Source organism: Equus przewalskii, chromosome 32 (genome assembly GCF_037783145.1).
Source record: "Equus przewalskii isolate Varuska chromosome 32, EquPr2, whole genome shotgun sequence".
Lineage (NCBI taxonomy): Eukaryota > Metazoa > Chordata > Mammalia > Perissodactyla > Equidae > Equus > Equus przewalskii.
This window is the reverse complement of record NC_091862.1, coordinates 12,698,449-12,718,299: the sequence shown is the minus strand read 5'-3', so window position 1 is coordinate 12,718,299 and position 19,851 is coordinate 12,698,449. Positions and strand designations below refer to the sequence as shown.

General features: G+C 43.2%; 1 protein-coding gene across 9 annotated transcripts in view; it reads left to right on the top strand.

Annotated features, from left to right (window-relative positions):
* The window catches only part of SCAF8 (SR-related CTD associated factor 8), a 210,728-nt gene that overhangs the window by 170,597 nt on the left and 20,280 nt on the right, over positions 1-19,851 (top strand). For 2 of the 9 annotated variants that reach the window (XR_011535585.1, XR_011535584.1), the window contains exons 22-23: positions 3,755-3,843; positions 7,455-7,644. The gene's annotated coding sequence lies outside the window, so the exon portion shown is untranslated. Of the gene's footprint in view, positions 1-3,754; positions 3,844-7,454; positions 7,645-13,180; positions 13,421-19,851 lie in introns of all 9 variants that reach the window. The other 7 variants (XR_011535589.1, XR_011535581.1, XR_011535590.1 and 4 more) reach the window with 5 other exon arrangements.

Genomic DNA, 19,851 nt, shown 5'->3' with positions numbered 1-19,851 from the left:
TTCCGAAGCTAATAAAACCTCCATCTGCTGGGACAATAGATTAGACTTATTTGCCATCAAAACCAATTTGAACACATTCTTAGACGGAAGGGGCCAGATACTACCGAAGACCACTCAGTGATTGACGCAGCGTGCTCTGTGCCCTAGGCTCTCAAAATCCAGCCTTTTGTATGACAAATGAAGGGACCATCGCCTTTCATTTCCACTCTTTTTGTCCTACTACACCTGGAAATAACAACTCGTCATCGTATTGTTAGTTCTCTATTTCAAAAAAATGATTTCTTTATGTATATCCCTTTAGTTTGAAAGAAAAAAAAAAGTCCACAAATACAGAAAGCCACACAAATCAAGGGCATGGCTTAATGAATTACTGTAAGGGGAGCACCACCCAAGGCAAGAAATAGAACTTTACTGCTACCCCCAGAAGCCCCTTCTCTCTAGCCCACCCCGGTCACAGACCCTCTGCTCCACCGGGAACAACCACGTCTGAACTTCTGTGGGAATCAGCTTCTCGCGTTTACCTTTTAATCGCGTTATTACCCATATGTGCATCTCCAGATTTGAAAGTTTAATCTTGCCCATCTAAAAATATTGAGTCTCTCTTTCAATACTTTTTTAAACTGTAGATACTTCCTCTGCCCTCTTATGATTTATCTGTTGAAGAAGCTTTAAGTAGAACTTAAAGTAAGTTAAATGCCACCAACAACACATTCGCTTTATTACCTTTCCTTGTATTACTTGTTCTTTTGAGACTTTTTTTTCTGAAAACAAAGTGGTACCGCCTGATTTTAATTGACACATGGTAAAACCTAAAAACAGTTATAATTTAAAAGGCTAAGAAGGCAAAAAACTTCCTTTAAATCTAGACTAGCAATAGACAGGGTGAACTTGTCTTGCTGATGATCAGAAAGGTCCTTTCGTTCACTAAGGCTGCTGGTAGTGTGAGGTGTGTGACGATAATATATAATAATCATTATGTTACATATAATCATCTACATTCTGGACAAAGACTAGAAAATAGCTTATGGCTCTATAAGGAAAAGCAAACCAATAACCAAAATCATGAGCAAGGCTAGAAGTTAAAGTCACAGTGGTCTGATTCTGTGTTCTGGTTCTGCTGCTGTGTGACACTGGCCAAATCATTTAGTGTCCTCGCTCCTGCTGCTTCATCTATACAACGAAGATAATAGAACAAATTTACTCATCAAGGGCCATCTGCACTTCTGTTTTGAAGAACAATTATTTATTAAACTCTCCGCCTTATTGATGTTAATCCTTGAAGATGTTAGTTAAACCTGAGTCCTTGTGTTTAAAAATAAAGATGTGCGGAAAACTACATATCCAGGAAACATCAAATACAATTTCACTTACTTGTGGGCACTAATACTTTTAATTTTTTACTTGATAATAATTTATTAGCATTGGTAATAATAACTGAAATGTTTAATATTTGCAATATACCTTTTAGTACATGAAGCACTTTCACGTGAACTATTTCATTTGTTTCTTAATAGAACAAAAAAGAATCGTACCCTAATTATTTCTCCTGCTTTCAACACATACTACTGTTCTCTCCTGAGCCATCAGCTGTAGTGAAGAGGAACTTATTAAAGACCTTGTAATTTGTTATTTGATGGGTAAAGAAACTTAAAACATAAAATCTAGTCATTATTTTTCTATACATTTCTAGGGCTGTTCATTTTATATAGTACCCAGTTCTTGTCATTATCATCATAAGTCTGTACAAGGAAAAAATATGGACTAAATAACGAATACAATAATTAATCTTGACATCATCTCATGTTGCTTGATAAAAGGTAAATACACAATAACCAACTCCCCAAGATAACGATGAATTTCACTGCCCCCTGAGCTACTCCTTATTCCGTGGTCACTGAAACCCCACATCAGAGAAGCTTACAACATGAATGACTTGTGTTACTCTGTGGGAAGATCTTTTTTCTCTTGCCTTGAATCCATGCTCAGAAACCCGAGAAGATATCTGCACATGGCAGTTTAGTGGATTGCCACAAATCCTCAACCTGTAAACCTGGTATCCAGAATATGCCTGAAGGAAGTTTTATTAAAAGAATAGAAAATTTAGTAACTATCATATGTTGATAAGGGAGATTGCAATGACCTATCATCCCAAAGGAGGTACTGCTCTGGAGATTAAGATCATTTAAAGGACCTCACATGTGGCGTCTTGTCTCCTGCCTTCCAGATTCCACAGGCTCTCTGCATTCTATCAACAGTGGGGTGATGGGAATTTGTTCCAGACCCAGCTGATACTGGTAGACGTTCCAGCAGCTCCCATAGTTCTAGCGATTAAGGTTGGATTTGGGTTCCATCTTCTTGAGGTTTAATCCCCTCTTCCAGAGCCTGGCTTCATCGTGCAAACACAGAACTAGTGTCATTGTGCTTTCTTATGCCTTCATAGGTGCCCATCCTCTTTCCCAGGCTACAGGAGAAGGGACTTCCACTCTGTTTTCTTCCTTAGTCCCTGAAACTTCATACCAGTCCTTTTCAAGCTCTTCTTAGCTCCAAGCATTAGATTTGGGCATCCCATCCTTCAGAGACTTCTTGGTGAGAAGCCAGAATGGTACCCAGCTCACTCTGGAGCTAGGTGCTAACTAATCCACAGGCAGACACTCACTCCTTTTTGCTCTCACCATTTTGCATGAACTTCTAATAAAGCACTTGTCACTTTGTTCTGTAACTTGAGAGCTTTCACACTTTTTTTCACCATGACCTACAAGAGAAAATATATTGTACATTGCAAACCAGTACACACAGACGTATATATGATTGATATAGATATATAGACATATAGCCATGTGATATTGCATGCACACTATTTTCCATTCTGTGTTATTCTCTTCTACTTTATTTATTTGTCCATTCATTTATTTTTCATGCTGATCAAGATCCACTAAATTATTTCATGAGCTTCTAATGAGCTGCTGTTTGAACATCACAGTGCTAATTAAGTTGCCTGACTCCCCTCCCCCATCCCTGCCAGAATGTGACCTTCCTATGGGCAGGAAGCGAAGTGTGTCTATTTCTCCTTTGTATACTCAGCACCTACCTTGGTGCCTGACATGTAGCAGATACTCAGATAAGTAGTCAATGAACCCAAGAACTCAGCCTCCATCTCTGTGCCTGTGTATCCCTCATGAGGCAATCATGAGAACTGCGTGAGATCATGTATTTAGAGCAGAGAACACAGGGCCTGGCACCAAGAGATGCTCAATTAACATACGTTTCTTTTGAGTTTTTACATCTAGTGCTCCCGTTAACTGACCCTCTGACTGTATTGCAGTTTTTTAAGGGTAATGAGAGGTTTGAACTCTATTAGTCTAAGGCCTCAGCCAGCTCAAGAGCTTTAAGATTTCCAAGACGTGGAGCCAGGGACAAATTGCCGTTCAGGAACAGGCTGAAAATATGGGAAGGTCATTGCAGAGTGTGTATCTAATACAGTGCCTAAAACCTCTTCTCTCTATAACCGTTCCTTGCTACTCCCAGGCAGAAACCCTAAATGATGCTTTAGCTGTCCTGAGAACCAATGGGGAGAGTCGGGTTATCTGTTATTTGTATAAATTAAGCCTCAAAACTCAGGCGTTTGCATGGATCATCGCTGCAGTTTGTTCTGAATTGCACTTCATCTTGTCCATGAAATGTGAGCTTTTTGTTTGATGTGGTGTGAATTGATAACTCATGCGAGTAATTAATGAGCCTACTTGTTTTCTCCTAGGACAGAATGACTTGGAAGATGATGGAGCTGCTCAGTCGAGCGGAATGTGAAGTCTTTCCTCTTCAGCTCTGTGGATTGCATTTAAGAAGGTCAGTGTGGGGGCCAGTCCCGTGGCCGAGTGGTTAAGTTCGCGCCCTCCACTTCGGTGGCCCAGGGTCTCCTTGGTTCGGATCCTGGGCGTGGACTTGGCACCACTCGTCAAGCCACACTGAGGCGGTGTCCCACATAGTACAACCAGAAGGACCTACAACTAGAATATACAGCTATGTGCTGGGGGACTTTGGGGAGAAGAAGAAGAAGAAAAGAAAAAGAAGAAGATTAGCAACAGAGGTTAGCTCAGGTGCCAGTCTTTAAAAAAAAAAGGTCGGTGTGAATTCTGTGTGTTGCATGCTGGTCCCTGTGTGTCTTCACGAGTCCTTGACAAGCAGGCTGTCCTGAAGTTAGCTGGGTGGTCAGGAGCATCTCAGCTGCCTTGGGGTCCTGTAACTGCCTTGGATTTCAACTCAAGATTTTCTCAGCTGTCTAGGAGAAGTCAAATGCTTGGTGTGGAGGGGTCATCAGTGCAATTCTCTGCTGCCAGCCCCACAACACAGGAGCTTCTGATTTGCTCCTTCTCGGCACTGCCCCCTGCAGGGATTCTGGTGGAAAAGAAAATGACATAATAAGTGGTCCAGCTCAAAAGGCTAAGCTCCCACCAAAAAGTTTCAAAAAGGACCCCCTTCTCTTTGTTGCTTTCAAGATGAACTCAGCTTCTCTGCAATGCAGGGGCTGGTGTGTTGGTGCTTGTAAAGAGAGAGAAAGAAGATAGTGTTAGAAGTGGTCTTTTTCTTACTTATTTGCTCTCAGTTGGCTGCTTTTTGGCCATTGTTAACCTTCTGATCAGTCCCCACACCCTACCCTAGTTTCACCACTTTCCACCTAAAATAGGATGCGTATCCAACCATGTCCTTCCCCTGGGAATGCCCCTGATCGGCTCCCATCTCCTGCAGGATTAAATCCAGCCTCCCAGCCTGGCTTTCAGGGACTCTGTGGCCCCTTCCCACCCCCTCCTCAGCCTCGTCTCTTAATGCCCCTTCCTCGCCCTCTGGCCCGTCGTCTGGCAGGTTCCTGCATGTCTTTGCTGTTGCTCTTCTTTGGCATGATATCCAGCCCCTTCCTCCCTTGTCTTCTTGCAAGTCTCACTCATGTGTCAGCCCCTCTGGACAGCCTTTCCAGGACCCATTGTAATGGCTGCAGGCCTCTCCCACGTGCCCATGGTCCCACCATACGCCTCCACCCCTACACTCACCCCGTCATGTCCATATTCCATTCTTACTTTTCTCCCTCTCCTGCCGTCCTGAGCAACTTCTAGGTCAGGGACTTCCGCCTTCTCCAGGCAGTACAGCTCAGTGGTCAAGGCACAGACCCTGGAGCCTTGCTACCTGGACCCAATCGCTGTTTATCCCTAGCTGACTGCGTTTCCTTGGACTCAGTCTCCTCCTATCTTACTTTCCTCCTCTGTAAAGTGGGGGCAGTAAAAATACCTACGTTGGGGGGTTTGTGCGTGTGAAGTGAGTCAGTGTGTAAGAAGCACCAGGGACAGTGCAGGCGCGTGCTAAGAGCTATCTAAGTGTTGTCTGTTCCTAGTGCTCCTCACACTGAAGATTCAGTTCAGCGAAACCACCCATTTCGCCCTTGAAGATCAGAGCCATGCAAATTGCAACAATAATTTGTCACTAATGGATATTTTCTGGAAATTTTAGGACGTTTTGCTGAAGGAAGTCAAATGCAAACATAGTATTTGATGAAATCTTAGGGGTTTCTTCAGTTATTCTTCATTAAATGGTAGAATCGCCCAGCCAGGAAGGCATTACCACTGCTTTGATTCCAGATTCTCCTAAGTTTATCGGCTTTTGGAAGCTTCCAAAATTCTGGCTGCATCATAGTTTCCTTTAAGGCCTGTCTTAGTCCATTTGGATTGCTGTAACAAAAAGACCACGAACTGGGTGGCTTATAAGCCACAAACATTTATTTCTCACAGTTCTAGAGACTGAGACATCCAAGATCATGGCTCTGGCGGGGTTGGGGTCTGGCAAGTGCCGTCGTGCTGTGTCCTCACGTCGGGGAATGGGCAAGGGAGCTCTCTGTGGCCTGTTTTATAGGGGCTCTGATCCCAGTGATGAGGTCTCCGCCCTCATGACCTAATCACTTCCCAAAGCCTTCACTCCTAAAACCATCACCTCAGGGCTCAGTATTTCATTATATGAATGGGGGGGGGGGCATAAGCGTTCAGACTGCAGCACCTCCCATTCCTGCGCCTCTACAGTATCTGTGCCATGTGAAGACATCGGCGGGCTCCCTCCAGCTTTCTCCAGTGTGAAGGATGTGCCAGAAAGGAGCCTCTGACCCTGAATCTCTCTCACTCAGGAGATGTCAGAGTCCGTGTTCCTTGGCCGACTCATGGGTACTTGCAACACAAGTGCTTAGATTCAGTTGGACTCAGTTGTGACATCCCAGAGTTGTGGTCCACTCGTGGGGAAGAGCAAGGAACTCACAGTCCCGCTGCCCCATCCCTTTGATGTGGCCACTGTGTGCTCTTGCCCGGGGAGCCCACAGGCCATCTGCTCTCTCTACACAGTCCCTACCAGCAGCACATGTGGCTGCGGCCTTGAAACCGGCACCGGCGCTCAGAGTTCCAAGAAACGCTCAGTTCCTGGCGCCCTGTGGCCTCTCCACATGCTCCCCAGGCACTCTCTAAGTGGGCTCTTTCTCTGGGCTCAAAGGGGCTTTGGACACAGAGGAACCACGTGTCCAGAAACCTGGGCCATTTAAAGGTGTAATGTATGGACCTGTCAGCTGGAGAAGAGAGTTGGGGTGCCTGTTCCCACATGGAGCTTTGACACCATGCTCAGGATTGAGGATTATTATAACCTCCCTCAGTCTTGCTCCTTCCTGTAGCTCCTGAACGGCCACCTCAAGGGCAGCCCACAGCCACTGCTGCTGGTGTCTTCCTATTTTCTTTCTTCTGAATCTGTGCTCTGCAGCCTGGCCTCTGCTCCCCGCACTTACTGAAGTGTCTTGCTCCCCGCGAATGACCTCCTTTAAAAAAACTGCCATGTCTTTCCTCGGGCCTCACTTTCTTCCAAGGCTGTTGCTGTTGACACCCCACTGCCGTCATCCCTGCCCCCGTTCCTCAGGAAGCTCTCCCTAGAGGTCGCCTGAGGCAGCCTGGCCTGGTTCCCTTAGCTCCTGGGCAGATCCTCTGGGTACCCTTGGCTGGACCTCTCCCCCGCACCCCGACAAGCAGATTCTGGGGCATGCGCGTGATGTCTTCGCTTTTCAGAGCAGTCACTACACGGGTGACGTCTAGATTGGAATCTCTAGCCCTGACTCCTTTCTGAGTCATAGTTGCCGTCTAGACATTTCAGCTTGGGGATCTCTTCAAATTCACTGTGACCAACAGTGGCCTTATTTCCCCCACATCCTCACGCGAGTGTCTCTTAGGGGGGCATCTCTTTCAGTGATCTGATCTCATAGACTAGAGACAACTTTACACTTGCATGTCTTCCACTTCCTTGAAAGTGTCCCCAAGTTCTGCTTTACTTTCTGAAGCGTCTAGATTTGCCCCTATCGTCTGTGGTTGCTGCCTCTGGCAACAGCTTCCACTCTGGTGCCCCACTGCTGGGCTGAAGTACAATTTTTCCTCTCACCCTCTGCTCAGAAAGCTTAAGTGGCTCCTTCTGGCCGATGATGGATGAAGACCAGGTTCTTCTGCTCGGATTCCAAAGCCCCGTGTAATCTGACCCCAACCTACCGCATCTGAGCGTGTTCCCCACACCCTCACTAGACGTTCGTGGGATGTCTCTTCACGGCACTGGCCTGGGTTCCAGGGGAATCAAAACACGAGGAAGGTAAGCCCCCTTCTCCAGGACCCTTCACAGTGACGTGGAAGGTTGGAGGTAGAGTGTGGCCAGGCACAAAAACTCCAGTTATATAATTATAATGGTCACAGGCAGACTAAGTGCCATGGGGACCCAGAAAAGAGAGCCATCAGTGCAGACACATCCTCTCCTCGGGTAGTTACTTTTTGTCAACTTGAAACATAACACTGTTTCTTGAGCCATTTTGTTAGCAACAGCTCCAAACAATTCTTGTGAAACCGTATCAGATTGTTCCATATAATTTTCTGAGTAGAAAACACGTAACTACTTTCCCCAAAACAGGTCGATTTTTGAGGTAGGTTGAGAAAAGTGTGTCTCCTTTTCACTAATTGGGGGTGGGGGGGGGATGGGGGACACTTTGCCTGAATTTCTGTTTTAAAGGAGCTCCTTTAAAACTTTTTGTTATTGGTAAATAATCCATTGAATGTTTATGTGAACATAAAGTTAAATATCCAGTTAGTGTGAAATGGTCTTCCTGGAGAGTTAGTTCTTTGTCAAATGTGTAACAAAGGACTGGTTTCGGGTGAGGTGAGAGAGTGTGCCTTCTTTCTGTGAATCGCTCTAGTTCCAGCGCCCCGCAGCTGCTTCCTATGTGATCCTCCACAGATAAATTTGGGGTGGAAACCTCTGTGAACTGAGGCTCCCATAGGAAGAGCTCACGTCAAGAGAATTCTGTTTCTGTGGAATTTCACAGCCCGCGCCCACGGTCTGGCATTCATGAGACGCTGTTGTGTTTGGACAAGGAGAAAAATTCTCTGTGAACTTGAAACTTTCCTTTGGATGATTCCTCCTTCTTTAACTTCCTCGTTGTATTAATGGCTGTCCACGGGTCCAAGACAAACCATTTTCCCATGCCTGCTGAGAGACTGTAGCTCGAGCATTTGATGTTTTATTGCCACGTTAGGAGGACCAGCTTCCTAATTTGCACTGTAAAATTCTAGAGGGTGAACACCTGGGCGTATATTTTCATTTGTGTGAAACTCACACTGTGAGCACACACAGCCTTTGTTACCTCTTTGAACTTTGAGATTTCAGGTGTATGCCCCTAGGGGTGGCTCCCCGCCTTTACGCTGGGTACAACCCTACTCCAGCCCCACCTGTACTTTTCCCCTTACCTGAACATCTGAGCCAAGGGAGAAAAAGCAAGCAAGTGTCACCCCCTCACCCCCCGCCCTACTGGCAGCCCCACCTTACAAACGCACACACACTTATGCACGTGCATGTGCAAGCATGCACTTGCCTGCAACCCCTCGCCCCTCAGCATACACACACATACTTAAGAGTTTGTAAAAGGCTCTCCTCAAACACACATTGGATATCCGCATGGAGAGTCCAGGTATGGGAAGAGACTGTCCAAGGCCATACCTTGGGTAATTTCTGAATGTTCCTCTCCTTTCTCTTTGCACTTTACCCTTCCTCCCCTCTCTCAGCCAAGGCATATTGCGTGAGGCCTTATTTCTCATGGCTCCTGTCTTTCCTTCCGTCACTGTCTTTTCTCCCTGGCAGAGCTCCAGCCTGAGGTATCCCTCATGTGGATGCTACTATGATCTGTTGTTTCCAGAGACCTGTGCGGGGATTATTCTGAGCCATCCACACTCTGCCCCTCCCTCTCATAACCAATGGCACTGGCAAATCCATTGGACCATCTGGGCAGGAGACAGCTAAGGCCTTGTAGGGAGCCAGCCCCGAGCCCATCATTACTTTATTCTAACCAATTGTGCTCACTGATCCTAGTAGGTCATTATTGGCTTGAGGAGGGACTGCCGTTGTAATATCAGATTCCATTGATCTAAAGATGATCTCTTCAGCCTAACACTCGGTGACCAGTTGAACCACTCTCTGAGAATATATATGAGCCATGTGACCCTACAGTCATGTCAGGTTTTATTTTTCGAGTTTAGGCAAGTCACTGTGCACAAAACACGTTGGGAGAGTCTATGCACATTTGCAAGAAAAGTTTCAAGTCATTATTGCAGAAAGTCTGGGCCCTGGCCAATGGGATCAGATTTTAAAAGCATGTGCACCAATATGGAAAGAGAAGAGTGAAGAACCAAGGTTCATTTCCATGAGAAGAGATTTAGGGCAGCAGAAGCCTAAAATAAGCCTTGGCCTTAAAAGATGCAAAAGATGGTAAAAAGGACTTTTAAAACTATCTTCAGACGAGAAAAAGTGAGAATGGGGGGTAACAAGTGCCCTGCTGGAGGAACCAAGCATGGGTTGGGCAGCCATTGGTGTGCATATCACAGAGGGAATTGAATGAGCAAAGGAGTTGGCTAGGTGACCCCTCCAGCCCTGAGGGTCTATGATTCTGTGCAACAGATGTTGATATTTTGTACAAAGTCCATAAATGTCCAAAGATGTAAACTAGTAAGATACTTCTAGAAACGGAAAGATTGGTTATTGAAGAGTTAGTAATTATTGATTTTCCCCTAAAATGTTTAATGTAGCTTCCAAAAGTACCAAATTTGTTCCCAGGACAGAGTTTATTCTCCAGGAGGATCAGATTTGTTCAATCCTTAGCTGATAATACTCTGCACTTAAATAGCCCCTTTCATCTGTGGATCTCAAAGAATTTTATAAGCATTAATTAGTTCTCACATGTGACTTTGATTTATTTGCACAGTTGTGAAATGGAGAGTAAACAGTTTTTCATCCAGGGAAAGCCAAAATACTGAGATGGTGTCTCCTGGGTGTCTAACTGCTGGTGGATGAGACTCTGGTACTGATGCCCAAATGAATTCCAACCTTTTCCCACCATTTCTGTCAGATCTTCTTCTGACATTAAGCTATCAAATATGATGTGAAATTTGGGAGAAATTTCCAAACTTCTAATCAGTATATGGATTTGAGAATTGTTTATGCTTTCTGACTTTACAAAATGAGAGCTATCTTATCTTCTGTCACACACGCAAAACCAGAGCTGTCTGGAAGGTTCTGGAACAGGATTGAACACCTTATTGTTGCCTCACCACCCCCACCCCGGGTCCCACCTCCCCAGCCCCAGTTACCACTTAACACTGTTTAACGAGTAATAGGGAATTCCTCTGGGGTCGGAGATGAAAGGGAAAGCTGACACATTACATCGTCCCACCCCCTACCGCTCTGACTTTGACACTGACATTTTAAGAGTAGAAATCTAAACATAACCGGCTGCCTTCATTTCCTCTCCATTCGTCCCCTCTTAACCCCCTGCGCTCCAGCTCCCACCCTCTCCCCCCTACTGAAGTCACTTTTTGAAAGTTTTCAATGACCTCCTCATGGCATTCCAGAAGGCATTTCCCGGTTCATTCCACTTGACCTCCCTGATACTTTTGCCCAGCCTATCCCCCTCAAAAGTCTCTCTTCCCTTGAAATTCCCATTTTCCTTTCACCTCTCTAGCAAGTTGTCTTTCTTGTCCAGAGGGCGTTCCACAAGGAATTCCATCAGTCCTTGTGGTCCTTGAGCTTCTCTGAGTCTCCTTGTGGGAGCAACTCTGCCATCCTTATCTCTAGCAGAGATGGCGCTGTCTCTCCCCGCTCCCAGAGTGGAAAACCCAGAGAGCGCATCCATCCTTCTCTTCCTTTCATTTCCTCATCCACTGGCTCACCAAGTCTCTATTTTTCCTCTGAAGTAGCTTCCAGCACTCACTGCCATCTCAAGTTAGGCCCCTACCACCTTAAAGCATTTTCCCCAAAACTCTTTTGATCATGCACATTGTGAAAATATGTTCTGTGTGCTCCTCAATTTGTTAAAGTTTTTTTTTAAAAATTGAGATATAATTCCCTCTTCCAATTCTTGATTGTTGACCTACTATATACTGTATTAGTCTGTAGGGTTGCCACAGACTGGGGGGCTTAAAGAGAAATTTAGGGGCCGGCCTGGTGGCGCAGCGGTTAAATTCGCATGTTCCACTTCTTGGTGGCCCGGGGTTCATCAGTTCAGATCCTGGGTGTGGACATGGCACTGCTTGGCAAAAGGCATGCTGTTGTAGGCTTCCCAAGTATAAAAAAAAAAAAAAAAAAAAAAGAACAGAAATTTATTTTCTCGCAGTTCTGGAGGCCAGAAATCCAAGATCAAGGTGACCTTCAGGTTGGTTTCTGGGTAAAGCTCTCTTCCTGGCTTGTAGATGGCCCCCTTCTCACTGTGTCCTCACATGGCCTCTGCTCTGTGCATGTGCAGAGACAGAGATGTGGTCGCCTCCTCTTTTTATAGGGACACCAGTGCTATCAAAATAAGGCCCCACTTATGAGCCTATTTGCCTTTTATTACCTCCTTAAGGCCCTGTCTCCAAATCCAGTCACGTTGGGGCTTAGAGCTTCAACATATGAATTTGCGGGGGTGGGGAGGGGCACAAGTCAGTCTGTAACATATTCATTTTCTATTAAACTAGTATCTTCATTTAAAATATATAAATATACACTCAAATAGATGATAATTTAAAAAATAAATACAAGTAAGAATTTCCATATTTTCTTCCCACATCCCAGTGGTTCTCCTTGAGCACACCTGGGAATACACACCCATTGTTCGAAGCCATGGGCCTCGATGATGACAATGATGTCCTAGCAGCTCTGTCCACTACCAGGCTTCTGATTCTTCTTACCCCCACCCCAGCACAACCTCTGTATTAAGCTTTATAAAACATCGGTTTCTTCTTCTCCCTTCTTCAGAAACCTTTGCTGCTCTGGGTTGCCCGGGAGAGGACAGGCCAACTGCCAGCTTGACTTTCAGGGCACTCCATGTTCCAATGTGACCTCTGCTTCAAGCCACTCTTCCTCCCCATGCCTCCGTCAGGACCCTCTTCCTCCTCCTCTGCAGGTTCTGAGCCTCTAACAGCCTCCTCGCCACCTTCCCTGCTCAATCCAACATGTTTATCTCTCCCTCCTTGAAGCTCTGCCCATCTTTGGGTACATGGTCACTTCCTGCTTGACTTACACTTTCATGGGCACCATCTTATCTCCTCAACTGGATTCTGATCTCCAAGAGCTCATGGTCCAGGTTTCTTCTTCATTTCGTGTCCTCTGAGCACAGACTCTGGTCCTGTCCTCTGTTGTTGCAGTGCTTCCAGGTCCCCCTTCCAGGATGGCACAATTGACAGGGCTGCCTGAGCCTGCTAAGTGGTTGTGGTTGGGCAGAGACAACTGTGGAGGGCTTGTGAGCAGTGACACCATCTGCTTGCTGATCACATGTGTACACGTGGACTGAATGTGTTTGGGGCAGACAGCTTAACACCGCTAAGTTCCTAAACCTACTCCAGCTCAGCTTCTTGCAAATGGTATTTCGCAGAAGTTGGTAATATATTCTCCTAAATAGAAGAAAAGTTGAGTGCTTATTGAAAAGTATGCTTTTGACTGCCAACTTGGATCACCTTAAATTAATGTTGACGAATGTGAGATTTATTAGCAAAGCATCCATCTCTTTAGTGCCTGATGGGGCTCAGGACATGCACATAAATCATTCAAATGACAATTTTCTGGGATGAGTGCTTGGTGCTTACCAACCACAAATCAGTACACTTATTCACAGATGGCAGAGCTGGGATGCCGAGAATGACTTGAGATGATGGACACTCAGGAACAGAATGACTCTGAAACATCGAAAAGGCAGCAAGCCTGGAGCTGTTTGCAAATCTTCTTGAGTTCCCCTTTAAAACTCACCAGCAAATGCTGACCTGGGAATTTCAAAACAGTAGACTGAAATGAAGATGCCATCTCACCTCCTGGACTTGAACTTTATGGCCCTGCAATGGAGCCATCCTACTCCGAGGTGCGTCCACACCATAACTGGAACGAATGGCCTTTGAGAGCTGATAGCTGAAACCCATTCTTCTTTGTGAAATGAATATCTGCAGCCTGCACAATCTTGGTCCACTTTAGAAGGAGACTGTCCAAAAAAAATTGAATTATTTAATATTTAAACTACATATTTTCCCCTTATTTTCATGGTAAACTTGGCAGACTCAGTGAATGTCATAATCGTGTTCAGAGTCCAAAAGTCATTTCATAGTATTTAATTCAAGTATAAAAGATTCAGTGTCCTGATCCAAGGTTATCTTGCCAACTTCTTTGGATGTTATGCCGTGGCCAAGGATACTACTTGGTACTGTGGGTGACACCCACAGAATTTGCACAGACCATAAAGCTAACCATCAGGTGATTTTTTCAGATTAAAGTGTAATTGCAGCTCTCCTATTGGGGTTAGTTATTGAATTTTCTCTCTGTTTCTTCATACTTTTTCACAGCAGCTAATTGTGTCTCTCACCCTGAAAGCAAAGAGCTGAGTCAGAGAGAGTGACAGCCTTGGGAAAAGGCCGGTGTGATCCACAGAAATCTCTGCTAGTAGAACATTTCTTTGCCATTTTTGCTCCTTTTATTTTCACAGGAGACCTGCAGAGAAAGAAAGGAAAGAGGAAGGATGAGGAGGGGGAGAGTGAGAGGGATCAAGAGAAAAAGAAAAGAAAGAAAAAGAATGAAAGGAAGGAAGGAGAAAGAAAGGAGGAGGAAAGGAAGGAAGGAAGGAAGGAAGGAAGAGAAGGAAAGAAAGTCTCCCACTGTCCCATCAATTTCAGAATGACGCCTCTCTGAGCAGAGTTTAGCTCAGGACACGGCTTTCCCTTCCAGCCTCCACCTTCCACTGTGGCTATTGGCAAGGGCCGCTGGGACCATTAGAGATGGCACCAGGGGAGGGACGCGAGCGCTGGCCTTCTTGTTTCTCCTGGACTTCTGCGGAGCCCTGTGGGGGGAACACCATGTCAGTTGCCAAGTGAAGCATTTTCACAGCCTGAGTCACACAGACACAGCTTTACTTTGTGGACACGAAACAGGCAAATCAAGAACAGAATGCCAATGCTGAAGGCCAGGAAATGATCATAAAGTGCCATTCTATACACTCCAGATAATTCTGAATACCATTATTCTGTGGTTGTTTGGTGTGAGGGGAATGCAAACTTGTGACGCGTTGACTAGTATGAGCCCCTCCTCACTGTTTTCTTTAAACCCTGCTTTGAAGCATAATGGTGCAAAGCAGTACAAAGTGCGGAAAGTCTGTGTTCATCATTGGGCTTTAATTAAAACACTGAGCCTTGCAGAAACTTGTGGTTTAGAGTAATGGAAAACTTAGGGGATCAGAAACAGGGACTGATCCTGGGAAGAAAGGGCAAACTTCCTCTCAAGCATTGGCTTTCTTGCCTTCCTTTTCCTCCCAGACTGGTGGTTGACTCCTTCTTAAACATATGAATTGTCATTTTTCTATGAAAGAGTTAATCAATTTTTTTGAGTGCTAAGATTAACGATTTTTTTCTGTTATTTTTTTATTGAGGTTATGATAGTTTACAACCTTGTGAGATTTCAGGTGTATACTATTATTTGTCAGTCATATTATAGGTGCGCCCCTTCACCCTTTGTGCCCACTTCCACCCCCCTTCCCCCTGGTAACCACTAATCCGTTCTCTTTGTCTATGTGTTTGTTTATCTTCCACATATGAATGGAGGCATACAGGGTTTGTCTTTCCCTATCTGGCTTTTTTTGCTTATCATAATACCCTCAAGGTCCGTCCATGTTGCTGTGAATGGGATGATTTAATCCTTTTTTCTGGCTAAGTAGTATTCCATTGTATACATATACCACATCTTCTTTACCCAGTCATCAGTCAGTGGGCACTTAGGTTGCTTCCATGTCTTGGTTACTGTGAATAATGCTGCAGTGAACATGGGGGTGCATGGGTCTCTTTGAATTGCTGACTTCAAGTTCTTTGGATAGATACCCAGTAGGGGGATGCCTGGGTCATATGGTAGTTCTATTTTTAATCTTTTGAGAAATGTCCATACTGTTTTCCATAGTGTCTACACCAGTTTGCATTCCCACCAGCAGTGTGTGAGGGTTCCTTTTTCTCCACAACCTCTCCAACATTTGCTATTTTTTGTTTTGGTTATTTTAGCCATTCTAATGTGTGTAAGGTGATATCTTAGGGTAGTTTCGATTTGCATTTCCATGATGATCAGTGATGATGAGCATCTTTTAATGTGTCCACTGGCCATCCAAATATCTTCTTTAGAGAAATGTCTGTTCATATCCACTGCCCGTTATTTGATTGGGTTGTTTGATTTTTTTCTTTTTGAGTTGTGTGAGTTCTTTATATATTATGGAGATTAACCCTTTGTTGGATATATGATTTGTAAATACTTTTTCCCAGTTGGTGAGTTGTGTTTTTGTTTCAATCCTGCTTTCCGTTGCCTTGTAAAAGCTCTTTAGTCTGATAAAGTCCCATTTGTTTATTCTTTCTATTGTTTCCCTTGTCTGAGAAGACATGGTGTCCGAAAAGATCCTTTTAAGACTGATGTCAAAGAGTGTACTGCCTATATTTTCTTCTAGAAGACTTATGGTTTCAGATCTTACCTTTAAGTCTTGGATCCATTTTGAGTTTATTTTTGTGAATGGCATAATATAATGGTCTATTTTCATTCTTTTACATGTGGCTGTCTAGTTTTCCCAACACCATTTGTTGAAGAGACTTTCTTTTCTCCATTGTATGTTCTCAGCTCCTTTGTCGAAGATTAGCTGTCCATAGATGTGTGGTTTTGTTTCTGGGCTTTCAATTCTGTTCCATTGATCTGTGTGCCTGTTTTTGTACCAGTACGATGCTGTTTTGATTACTGTAGATTTGTAGTATATTTTGAAGTCAGGGATTGTGATGTCCTCAGCTTTCTTCTCGTTTCTCGGATATTGCTTTAGCAATTTGGAGTCTTTTGTTGCCCCACATGAATTTTAGGATTCTTTTTTCTATTTCTGTGAAGAATGTCATTGGGATTCCGATTGGGATTGCATTGAATCTATAGATTGCTTTAGGTAGTATAGATGTTTTAACTATGTTTATTCTTCCAATCCACGTGCATGGAATGTCTTTCTATCTGTATGTCGTCATCAGTTTCTTTCAGGAAAGTCTTGTAGTTTTCATTGTATAGGTCTTTCACTTCCTTGGTTAAATTTATTCCAAGATATTTTATTCTTTTTGTTGCAATTGTGAACGGGATTGTGTTCTTGAGTTCTCTTTCTGTTAGTTTGTTGTTAGAGTCTAGAAATGCTACTGATTTATGTAAGTTGATTTTGTACCCTGCAACTTTGCTGTAATTGTTGGTTACTTCTCATAGCTTTCTGATAAATCATTTAGGATTTTCTATATATAAGATCAAGTATTCTGCAAACAGTGAGAGTTTCACTTCTTTCTTGCCTATTCGGATTCCTTTTATTTCTTTTTCCTGCCTACTTGCTCTGGCCAAAACCTCCAGTACTATGTCAAATAAGAGTGGTGAGAGTGGGCACCTTTGTCTTATTCCTGTTCTGAGAGGGATGGCTTTCAGTTTTTGCCCATTGAGTATGATGTTGGCTATGGGTTTGTCATATATGGCCTTTATTATGTTGAGGTACTTTCCTTCTATACCCATTTTATTGAGAGTTTTTACCATAAATGGATGTTGGATCTTGTCGAATGCTTTCTCTGCATCTGTTGAGATGATTGTGTGGTTTTTGTTTCTCATTTTGTTGATGTGGTGTATCACGTTGATTGACTTGCAGATGTTGAACCATCCCTGTGTCCCTGGTATAAAGCCCACTTGGTCATGGTGTATGATCTTTTAAATGTATTGCTGTATTCAGTTTGCCAGTATTTTGTTGAGGATTTTTGCGTCCATGTTCATCAGTGATATTGGCTGTAGTTTTCCTTCTTTGTGTTGTCCTTGTCTAGGTTTGGGATCAGGGTGATGTTGGCCTCATAGAATGTGTTAGGAAGTGCTCCATCTTCCTCAATTTTCTGGAATAGTTTGAGAAGGATAGGTATTAATTCTTCTTTGAACGTTTGGTAGAATTCTCCAGAGAAGACATCTGGTCCTGCGCTTTTACTTTTGGGGAGATTTTTGATTATTGTTTCAATCTCTTTACTTGTGATTGATCTATTCAGATTCTCTATTTCTTCTTGATTCAGTTTTGGGATGTTTTAAGAGTCTAAGAATTTTCCTTTTCTTCTGGATTGTCCAGTTTGTTGGCATGTAGTTTTTTGTAGCATTCTCTTATAATCTTTTGTATTTCTGTGGTATCCATTGTGATTTCCCTCTTTCATTTCTGATTTTATTTATTTGAGTCTTCTCTTTTTTTCTTAGTGAGCCTGGCTAAGTGTTTATCAATATTGTTTATTTTCCCAAAGAACCAGCTCTTTGTTTCATTGATCCTTTCTACTGTCTTTTTTGTTTCAATTTCATTTATTTCTGCTCTAATTTTTATTATTTCCCTCCTTCTACTGACTTTGGGCCTTGTTTATTCTTCTTTTTCTAATTCTGTTAGGTGTAGTTTGAAATTTCTTATTTGGTATTTTTCTTGTTTATTGAAGTGAACCTGTATTGCAATGAATTTCCCTCTTAGGACTGCTTTTGCTGCATCCCAAATGAGTTGGTATGGTGTGTTCCCATTTTCATTTGTCCCCAGATAATATTTGATTTCTCCTTTGATTTCTTCAATGATCCATTGACCGTTCAGTAGCATGCTGTTTAATATCCACATCTTTGCCCCTTTCCCAGCTTTATTCTTGTAACTGATTTCTAGTTTCATAGCATTATGGTTGGAAAAGATGCTTGATATTATTTCAATCCTCTTAAATTTGTTGAGGCTTGCTTTGTTTCCCAACTGTGGTCTATCCTTGAGAATGTTCTGTGTGCACTTGAGAAGAATGTGTAACCTACCATTTTTGGATGGAGTGTTCTGTATATATCTATTAAGTCTGTCTGGTCTAGTTTTTCATCTAATTGTACAATTTCCATGTTGACTTTCTGTCTGGATGATCTATCCATTGCTGTTTGTGGGGTGTTGAGGTCCCCTACTATTATTGTATTGTTGTTGATGTTTCCTTTTAGTTTTGTTAATAGCTGCTTTACATACTTCGGTGCTCCTGTGTTGGATGCATATATATTTATAAGTGTTATATCTTCTTGGTGGAGTGTCCCTTTTATCATTATAAAATGTCCCTCTTTGTCTCTCTTTATCTGTTTTGCCTTGAAGTCTACTGTGTCTGATATAAGTATGGCGACGCCTGCTTTCTTATGTTCACTATTAGCTTGGGGTATCGTCTTCCATCCCTTCACTCTGAGTCCGTGTTTGTCTTTGGGGCTGAGGTGTGTTTCCTGGAAGCAGCATATTGTGGGGTCTTGTTTTTTAATCCATCCTGCCACTCTGTGTCTTTTGATTGGAGAATTCAACCCAGTTACATGTAGAGTGATTATTTAAGTGTGGGGGCCTAATGCTGCCATTTTATTGCTCGTTTTCCAGTTTTCCTGCATTTCCTTTGTTTCTCATCCCATGAATTTCAGACTACCAGTTCAGTTAGGTATTTTTCTATGTTGGTTTTCTTAATTTTCTTCTTATTTGTAATTTGTTTCTCTGCTCTAATTATTTGTTTAGTGGTTACCATGTGGTTTGTATAAAACATCTCATAGATAAGATAGTCCAATTTCTGATAGCCTCTTGTTTCCTTAGACTAAGCTGGTGCCATCCCTCTCCTCTTCCCCTTCTAAATTGTTAATGTCACATCTTTTTTTCTTCTTGTGTTGTGAGTTTGTGGTTAAAATGGCAAGATTATATTTATTCTTGATGTTTCCCTTCCCTTTATCTTTAATGTTACACTTAACCATTTGCTAACCTGTTCTGATGGACAGCTGCAATTTTCTGATTTTCTCTTTCTGCTTATACCCTTGCTCTGGGTTTTGTAACTGCTTTCCTTTCTTTTTTTCTTTTTCAGGTATGAGGGCCTTCCTGAGCATTTCTTGTAGGGAGGTGGTGTCTTGTGGTGATGAATTCCCTTAACTTTTGTTGATCTGGGAAAGTTTGTATTTCTCCATCATATTTGAAGGATATTTCCACTGGATCGAGTATTCTTGGCTGAAAATTTTTGTCTTTCAGAATTTTGAATATATCATTCTGCTCTCTCCTAGCCTGTAAGGTTTCTGCTGATAAATCTGGTGACAGCCTGATAGGGGTTCCTTTGTAGATTATTTTCTTATGCCTTCCTGCCTTTGATATTTTCTCTTTGTCATTGACTTTTGCAAGCTTCACTACCATATGCCTTGGGGTTGGCCTTTTTGCATTGACAAAGTTTGGAGATCTATTGGCTTCTGTCACATGGATTTCCAGCTCCCTCCCCAGGTTTGGGAAGTTCT